The sequence below is a fragment of the Pistacia vera genome, unplaced genomic scaffold (genome assembly GCF_008641045.1).
Source record: "Pistacia vera cultivar Batoury unplaced genomic scaffold, PisVer_v2 Contig14, whole genome shotgun sequence".
Classification (NCBI taxonomy): domain Eukaryota; kingdom Viridiplantae; phylum Streptophyta; class Magnoliopsida; order Sapindales; family Anacardiaceae; genus Pistacia; species Pistacia vera.
The window spans coordinates 829,545-839,490 of NW_022195466.1; the positions used below are offsets into that span (position 1 = coordinate 829,545).

The 9,946-nt window shown below is 39.8% G+C and overlaps 1 pseudogene; it reads left to right on the forward strand.

The window, feature by feature from the left end:
- The first annotated feature begins 568 nt into the window (after positions 1-568).
- On the forward strand, positions 569-5,201 carry LOC116123038 (annotated as a pseudogene).
- The last annotated feature ends 4,745 nt before the right edge of the window (positions 5,202-9,946 follow it).

A 9,946-nucleotide genomic window follows, 5' to 3' on the forward strand; every position in this document is an offset into this window, starting at 1 on the left:
AAGAGAGGAAGGTTGTTTTCTCACACCCGGCTCCAGCCTCCAGGCCAAAACGATGAAAAAGCGAAAGGCCCCTATACTGAAAATTGGCACGCCCATGAGAGAAAGCGTATCCCTATCTTAAACTTCAGATACTATTGAACGAGGAAATGACTAGCCAAGCCTNGTTTCCAAAGAATGTTGGTGCTCAATGAAATAGAATCCCTTATATTTACTCTGTTATATCACCGGAATGCTTGCATTTATTGGATTCTTCTTTCCCCACTGAAAGTCTCATTTTTACAAATAACATTCGTTTATTTTTCCTGTATTAAACTAAATTTGATCCCAAAATGTTCTCTAATTATGTGAAAAATCTCAGCTATGTGGTAACTGGTGAGACTCGAGGGTTGTTACTTGTTAGGCATGAATATAGCGATGAAAATATTAAATATACGAGACAGTCTAATTTGTACTGTGATATTGTCAAGTTAGGGCCCTGTAATTAAAAATATATGTTTTATTTTTTCAAAAGCTTCAACCATATGATACTAGGTTGACTGGATGGTTGATGTGCTCATATTTAGTCATGATGACAGCTAGTATACGTATATATGGAGGCTAATTTAACTGAGTGTGTGAGTCATTGCTTTTCTTGTTAGGAAACTGTGTTGACGGAAATGTTTCTCCACAGAAGAATTGAAGGTGCTGCTCAAGCGAATGAGATACCCTGAGCTTCAAGTTTGTATCAACTTTTTACAGTTTTTGTTTCACTTTTTTCCCACTTAATGAGCTGATTTTGTATTTTGGAGTGACATTTTGTGAATTTTAACTTGCTGTTAATGATGTGATGGTGTTTTAATGAGAATTATGAGACCAGATAATTTAGATCTTTTTGCTTTAGTTTGATGAATGAAACACATAATTGTAAGTTATGATTATGAGTGTGTGCTTTGACAGCAATGGGTTCAGTCACCTGGGTTTAGATCAGGTCAGGCTTTAATGTTGCGGAAGCGCCTCTATGGGAACATCTGGGCACATTGTATTGACAAGATGGAAGGTACTATCATTTGGTGGATAGAGTCTGTCATAGATTTACTACATATATGCGGCATTTTAATTTATTATGGGGAGAGTGTATCGGGTTCCTTCTTGTATGTCTGTTGGGTTTTAAGAATTGTATATTGTGTAGGCTTTAACAAGGATTTCAAGAAAATGTTGAATGAACATGCTGACTTCAAGGCGTTATCTTTGAAAGACATTTACACAGCATCTGACGGAACTAAGAAGGTAGAATAATTTGTTTTGTTTGCTTCATATTTTTTAGTTACTGTCCCTTATAATTGTCTATGTACCAAATATTTGACATGGATGTCACATATTTAGATTAGAACGTTGCATTACATTGAGAATCTTCTCATTGATTTGAAACGGTCATCATTCCATGTGATAGAGGTAGAACGACTGTCTTTGTTTCAAGTCAGGTGGGTTGTGCCATGAATTGTCAGTTCTGCTACACTGGCAGGCAAGTATAATATTTCACATAGCTCCACATTATGTGTTATTCATGGTTTTGTTCTCTCATATAAGGTTCATACCCTAATGTCCTTTTTTTTATTTATTTTTTTATTTATTTTTATTTTTTTACAGGATGGGTTTGAAGAGACATCTGACCACAGCTGAGATAGTAGAGCAGGCTGTATTTACTCAGCACCTGCCCTCAAGTGAAGTTGGTTCAATTTCAAATGTTGTGTTTATGGTAAGTGCACATTTGTTTTATAAGGCTACGTAAGTGCACATATGGAAACAACCTTTAAGTTTAGTGACGTTTTTTCAGTAGAGTGATACTTTGTTACAGGACCTGCACTGTACTGTCAGTATACGCTATTAATATTTTCAATATGGTTTCACGAGGTTTTTTTTCTCCTTTTTATATCAGAAACAAAAAGTTGTGTATTATTTTTCATGCACTGATGTCCACACTTTGATTGGTATTACCCCGTATATTTGAATTGGATAGAACAATAATTATTTTAGCCAAGTTTTGTAAAGGACCCCCTACCTTCTCTGATGTGGTGATTTTCTCCTCAAAACTGTTGTGAAGACAAGAGAATCAATTTTGTATTTATGACATAGATATAGTTTGCAATGATCAAAGGAGTTATATTTCTTTTGGCATGGTTTTCTAAAAGGAGTTTATGTGATCTTTTTATGATATCAGTAACTTTTTTCTTGTGTGTTGGTTGTTCAAACATGAACTTGTTAATCCTTTGGAGGACTGCAAGTACTCACACAAGAGGCACACCACTTATGTACACAGAGATAAGAAAAATATACTTGTAATTCAATAGACCTTTCAGTTTTTTTTTTTTTTTTTTTTTTCCAATGCCTTTTGCCTCAACTCTTAGCATTTTGTAATCATTAAATGCTGGTGAGAATTTCATCTTCTCTCTTGCTAAAACGGAGCTTCTAGATTTTCTGGTCTATCTAATTATATCATAAAATATTATGCGGGAATGGGAGAGCCACTTCACAATGTTGGACATGTCATAAAAGCTTCCGACATTATGGTGCATGAGCAGGGCCTTCCCTTCAGTCCTCGCAAGGTCACTGTTTCTGCTACTGGACTTGTCCCCTAGTTGAAACGATTTCTCCATGAGTCCAATTGTGCTTTTGCTGTTAGTTTGAATGCTACAACTGATGAGGTATTATATTTCCAGCTTTATTTTGATGGAACAAAGAAATAATGCGCCTCGATTGGTAGAGAGAGAGGATTGACCTTCTTTTGATGAATTATGCAGGTCAGAAACTGGATTGTGTCAATTAATCGAAAGTATAAACTAGGGTTGCTTCTTGAGACCCTTCGAGAGGAATTTCGTTTCAAACATAATTACAAAGTTCTGTTTGAATATCTTATGCTCGACAGGTTAGATAAACCTTTTTTTATCTGTACATTGATAATGGAAACAACAGTCATGTTGCTATCCTGAATTTTCTAGTTTATGTTTGTGATCCCAAAATTAGTGCAAAACTATTATAATGTGCAGCTTTGTCTGCCTGGGTCAAGTTATTTAGCTCATCATTGATTTATTGGGGGGTGGACTTTTGCAATAGAAATGCTGAATGCTTGTTTGATTGTCTTTGTCAGACAAATGTATATAACTCCTTAGGAGTGTTGACTTTCACCATTTACAGGTCAAGTAAAACCGGTTGTAAGGGGAAGGGGAACTGCTCAATCATCCAACAATCCTCCTAGACCATCTCAATGGAGATATCCAGCCCTAGTCTCTCCAGTTTTTTGCCCCTCTTTTACTGCTAATCCCTATCTAGTCGCTCACCCAGTTCAGCATACAACAAAACCACAGACTGATTCTTCTATTTCAGAATCAATTCAAGCTGTGCCTGCTCCCACACCACTAGTCCAGACAGCTCCTTTCCTTCCCAAAACACAGATTTTCTGTACCATATCCTAGACTGCTTTGACTTGGACTGCTCTTCCTCTTTCACCCTTGGCCAAGGAATTTATACCTTGTCATGTTGTGCAAGGTATGTCTTCTTCTTCGAATCTATTTTAAAAAGGTCCTTTCCCTGTATAAAGTTTTAAGTCACGGTACCCCTTGAGAAAATGTATACCTGATTAATATATTACTCGACCTCATCTGGTGTTTTTAGTGATTGCTGTGCTATTTTCAATCCATTATGGAACACTATAATAAACATGCATAAATTGGTTGAATGAGGGCTCTAAATCTGCGCAAGTCATCCATTTTTTTTATAGGTATATTTGTAATATTTTTGCTGGATGCTCGTAGGTAACTTTGGTCAATCTCAAACCACTGCTCCTATTCAGCCTGCTAGTAGACTGACTTCGCCTACTTATACCTTTGGTAATTAACATTTAGCTCCATGATCACATATAAATTTAGTTCAAATTTACTGTTTGTAATCATGATTTTTAAGTTTTACAATCATAGGTCCAGTAATTCCGTTGGTAAGCTTCCAATGTGCCAGTTCGACCAACTTCTAATAGATCTACAAACTAAGCCTGTCAATTTCGACCATCTTCTAATAGATCTGCATACAGAACCCGTCCAGTTCAGCCATCTTCTAATAGATCTGCATACAAAAATAGTCTAATCCGACCATCTCGTACACCACTGTCCCAGACTGATTTGTCAGACCTGCATGCTCTTGCACAAGCGACTAAGGATTTTCCAACCGATCACATGAAGCAAGGTATTTTTTTTCAGGATTCTAAGATCTATTTTTGTTGTTGACTTCCTTGAGTTTTGTAAATTTGCTTCCTCCCATACACAACATTTCTTCAATTTTAAGCGATGATATCCTTCTAATATACCCATATACTTTTTAGATAATTGAATATTTAAAAATTTTAAGCAATGATACCCTTCTAATATACCCACTGTACATTATTGAGAACTCGCATGGCAGCAAAAGGATCTGTTTTGGCTTATGTACCATGGTTTATCCATCTCCAAGCTAAGCTGGACCTCAAAATGCTTATTTAAGTTTGCCACAGCCAGATTTCCCATGCATGTGGATTTTGAAAATAAACAGTAAACGCTTTGTTGTTCAGAAAATCCAGCTAAACCTAATACCTCAGTGTGCCTCTTATGTTTGTAATGTTAAGGGTGATATGAACACTCGTCATTACAATAGCAATGACTGCAATTACACTTCTTTATGCAGATTTCGACAAACCTCCTCAACGAAGTGGAAGAGAGTGTTTCTTTTGCAAGAGGGATCTTTCATTCACACCAGAAGCTGATGGCCCCATTTCCCAGCCAAGTATTCCTCCATCTGTTGCAGTTTTGCCATGCGGCCACTACTTCCACACTCGCTACCTAGAGATTGTCACTCCTCATGAGAAGTCTATAGATCCTCTGTGCATTCTTTGTGAATTGTGACCTTGATGAGAATGCATCCTGAAGACCAATCTTTTCTTCGATTTTTCTCTTCCAATTTTTTATCTCTAATTTCAGTAGCATCAGTCAGAATATAGGAGGGAATCGGAAATGAATAATTTTTCAGAGAATATAGCATGAGTCAGGATTGAAGTAGATAAAAATTGAACATCACTGTACATAGCAAGTCATTCTGATTCATATGATGAATAGGCTTCACAAGCAGTTAGAAAATTAGCAAGTGTATATAATAATTTATACATTCCATTCGAATTTAGAAATTTATGTCAAATTTGTTCACCTTGTATTGGCTTACACAGATTCAAATGTGTTTATAATGTTTGAATTCTCTTAAATATTTAAATGTGTTTGGATGAAGGACGTTTGTGTGAAACCTAATCGTAAATCTATAAGAGCTTGGACTTGAAACGAATAATATTAGGGTCCGTTTGATTCACTCTTGGGAATATTATTATTAGTATTCACAATAAAGTTAAACAGTAAAAATGATTTATTCTCAAAGTATTATTCTATATTATTTAATTTCTTTTAAATTCTTTTAAATTTGTTAATTTAATTAAATACCTTCAAATATTTTTTTTAGAAGTTATAAAAACACTTCGGCCACCCTTCGGCGGTGGTGGTCGGTTGTCCGTATTTAATGGGTGGGTTGGGGGTGTTTTTGTTAACTTTTAATATTTTATTATAGGGGTGTTTAGTAAACAAACAAACATAGGGGATATTTTTGTTAATTTTCAAATCCTATATCGTAATACCGCCCAATTTAATTTTTTTCAAAATATTATTCTAAAAACTATCAGAATAATGAACCAAACGGACCCTAAATATTTTGTTGGGGTCGAGATGTAGAATCAGAATCATACACAATTTTTAAGGAAGGTTTTCCTACGACTTTATAGAAGAACTATTGCTTTCTATATTTATATAGTTTAGATGTTTAGATTTAAATATATGCCCAAAGCTCTAATATCTCATTAAACAGCCGAATTTGTAGCTAGTAGAATATAACGTTATTTATTGTTAATGTTTGGTTGAAAAGTTTGTTACCAAAATTTATTTCTAAAAATCAATATTTTAAATTACCTCAAATTTATTTGAAAGAGGAAGGTTTAGTCCAATTAAACATTATATTCAATCCACCAAATAAGTTATAGTCAGAATTATTATGCAGCTTCATCTTGATTCAGTAATTAGAGGTGAAGAAAGATAGAGAAATTAATTTGCTAATTTGAGTTTCTTTTTTAGTGGTTGTGTACGTTAGTTAAGTTTGATGGTAAGAGTCGATAAGAACGGGATTCATACCAAATCTTGAAGTATTTGAATGTGAACGATATTGTATAATTAACGTTATAAATCTAAATATTTTTTATCATTCTAATAAAATTATGTTGTATACATTTGTTTAAATTTCGTCTAATTAATTTATATGTTATTATTTTTTTTTTTTTATGGAAATTTGGAATTTAAAATGGATAGATATGTGGAAAGATTACTTTCCTATTCCTGATCAACTTCCTATTCGAGGTTACTTTCCTGTTCAGGATCACCTTCCTATTCGAACATTGGTAAGACAACTCACCACCGCCCCAACTCCTCTAGGGTTCGTATCAGAGTCACTCTAGGACTCCTACTCCCACCAGAAATGGGAGACCAGACAGTCACTATATAAACAGAGGCTAGCCCTCTCACAAGATAGATGATACTACACCTTCACGCCCGGAGTTCCTACTTGAGAACTTCACATCACCGCCGTAGTCACAGTCCCCGACTAGACTTCCGGTAACCTCTCTACTCCTTAGCCCTTACTAAATTAGCCGCTTTCAACCTTGCTGACTTGAGCGTCGGAGTGCCTACGGCAAACACCACCCTGATGTTTTCCGTCGCTTCACATTCGTTTCTCTACGTGTGCAGGTGCAGCGGATCGCTAATGGCCTCAACCTCACAAGATCAGACCCTTTTTCTGTACAGGTAGATTTTTTACGTCTACAGTTTGACATCCACCGTGGGGCCTCTAGCAATCATTCGGCTCAATGAACCTTGCTACGTAGAGGAATTTTCCATGGCTGACAATTCTGACAACGCTAACCCCGGCCTCGAGGCCAAACTGGAGGCTCTGACCGCTCTCATGCAACAAAACTCAAACAAGGTAGCCGCATTGGAAGCTGAGAACACTGCCATCCGGACCGAAAACGCCTCCATTAGGGCCGAGAACCAGTCTCTGAAAGAAAAGGTAAGCCAGTTTTATGACCTCGAGCTTCTGCCTTGTCAGTTACCACCTAATCAGTTCTGTGTCTTTGTCCCATCCATGCAACCTCTCCAAACCCCAGAGCACGGACCAGTGGCCTCCGGTAAAAGGCCACGTCCATTAAGTTCATTGGCGGTCGGTGATTCGATCCTGACTCATGGAGAAAAGGATCTGCCTACAGAACCCCACTTAGCCGATCCACCCCAGTTTCAAGATCAAGACGCCTAAGTGACGAAAAGTCCACACCCACAAGACCAGCCCATTTTTACCATCCAGCCTCACCTTCAGTTAACAATCCCCACACAAACACCATTCGGCTCGTCTCGCCCTCACGGGTTGAACGGCCAACCCAACCAAACTACAGCACTCGAGCCCACCCATTTTGATGGACCGAATGACTATCAAACAACCCCCATGACCATTCGTGTAAGGTGAAACATCAGATCGGTTACCATGGGAGTCATCCAACCAGAAGGAGTGAATGAAGATCCAGGCTACCAGGGTGTGCACGAAGGAATGATCCACCAAACTACACCGCACGAGATGGCCCAACGGAATATGCCGAGGACGAATGCAAAGGCTGACTCAGTCAAGCGGGATGACCTAGTGGTGTCCTCCTCTCCTATGGAACAGGTACTGGCTAAGAGGTTGGCTGATGTAGAGGCAGTGATGAGGCGCATCCTAAGAATGCCGGTCCCGACAAAGAAAAGTAGGCCTCACTGCTATGCTGACTCACCATTTGTGGATGAGATCGCCTTAGCTGACATGCCCCAGAAGTTCACCATCCCCAACATAAAATCCTACGACGGCACAACTGACCCTGATGACCACATAGTCTCGTACAAGCAGTGGATGTTCACTGTCTCAATACCCTGAGCGCTGAAGGAAGCCTGCATGTGCAAAAGTTTTGGTTCAAGCTTATCCGGTCCAACCCTCCAGTGGTACACAAACCTCTCGAATTGTTCCATCGACTCATTCGCTCAGCTTATCGACACCTTTGTGGAGCAGTTCGCCAGCAGCAAGAAACTCGAGAAGTTGTCAGCCGATCTATACAGAGTATACCAGAAGAGGGGAGAGCCGCTAAGAGAGTATGTCGGCAGATTCAACAAAGAGAAGATCTCTATCCCTTCTTGTAACCCGGAGGCAGCCGTAGACGCCTTTAGGAAAGGCCTTCTTCCGGATGGAGAACTATACAAAGAACTGACGAAGCTGGGTTATACCACGATGGAAGACGCTTTGGCCCGTGTAGTGATCCATATAAGGTGGGAAGAAGATGAGACAAACTGGGCAACTCACGCCAGATACGACCCAAGGCGGAATGACAGAAAGCTAGAGCACAGATCGGTGGAACACCGCTATGAACCCCCAATGCGTAACATAGGCAAAGTCAAGAAGCCCTATGATCGCCAACCAACGAGAACCGATAACAGACAGGTTGGACCGAATGCTTTCAAGGGCAAGGATAACACTTCATAGCAATTACAATTCTATCCAACCCCTCTGACCGAGCTAGACCAACCATCTAAGGAAGAGTTGGATAAAGTACAGATACATCCGGACGACCCCGAGAGAAAAACACACATAGATTCCCACCTCGAGCCCGAGACAAGAGAAAAGCTGATAGAATTCCTCAGACAGAACCAAGATTGTTTCGCCTGATCACACGTTGACATGACAGGAGTCAGTCCAGAAGCAATGGTCCACCAGCTCAAGGTAGATCCAGATCACCCAGCAGTGAAGTAGAGGAGAAGGAAATTCGCACCAGAGTGTAACCAAATTGTCAATGAAGAGGTCGAGAAGCTGCTGAGCAATGGTATGATCAGAGAGGTCCACTAACCCGAATGGTTGGCGAATGTCGTGGTTGTAAAGAAAAAGAACGGGAAGTGGAGAGTCTGCATCGATTTCACGGACTTAAACAAAGCCTGCCCCAAGGACTCCTTCCCACTTCCACATATCGACATGATGGTTGATGCAACCGCAAAACACGAGCTCCTTAGTTTCATGGACGCTTTCTTAGGGTACAACTAGATCTTGATGCACCCGGACGACCAAGAGAAGATAGCCTTCATCACGGAAAGGGGAACCTATTGCTATAAAGTGATGCCATTGGGTCTCAAGAACGCCGAGGCTACTTACTAGCGGCTAGTCAACAGGATGTTTGCCGAGCATCTCGGAGACACAATGGAGGTTTATATCGACGACATGCTCGTCAAGTCAAAGATAGCTGAACAACACCTTGACCACCTCCGCTAGGCATTCGTCGTCCTCAAGAAGTATAACATGAAGTTAAATCCAGCCAAATGCTCATTCTGCGTCTTGTTAGGTAAGTTCTTGGGCTACATGGTGACTCAGCGAGGGATAGAAGCCAACTCTGACCAGATCAAAGAGATCCTTAGTATACCATCCCCGGCTTGCATCAAAGACGTCCAACGCCTAGCAAGATGAGTTGCTGCCTTGAGCTGCTTCATCTCCAGATCTACCGACAAGTGTCATCTCTTCTTTCATGCCCTCAAGAAGTCCAAGAAGTTCGAGTGGACCCCCTCCTGTGAAGAAGCCCTACAACAACTAAAAAGGTACCTGACCTCCCCTCCACTCCTTTCCAAGCCTGTGGACGGGGAGAAGCTTTACACTTACCTAGCGGTCTCAGAGACAGTAATCTCAGCAGTGTTAGTTCGGGAAGAAGAGACGAAGCAGCTACCGGTTCACTATGTAAGCAAGTCACTCTTCGACGCAGAAACGCGATACAGTTAACTGGAGAAACTGGCTCTCGCCCTCATCC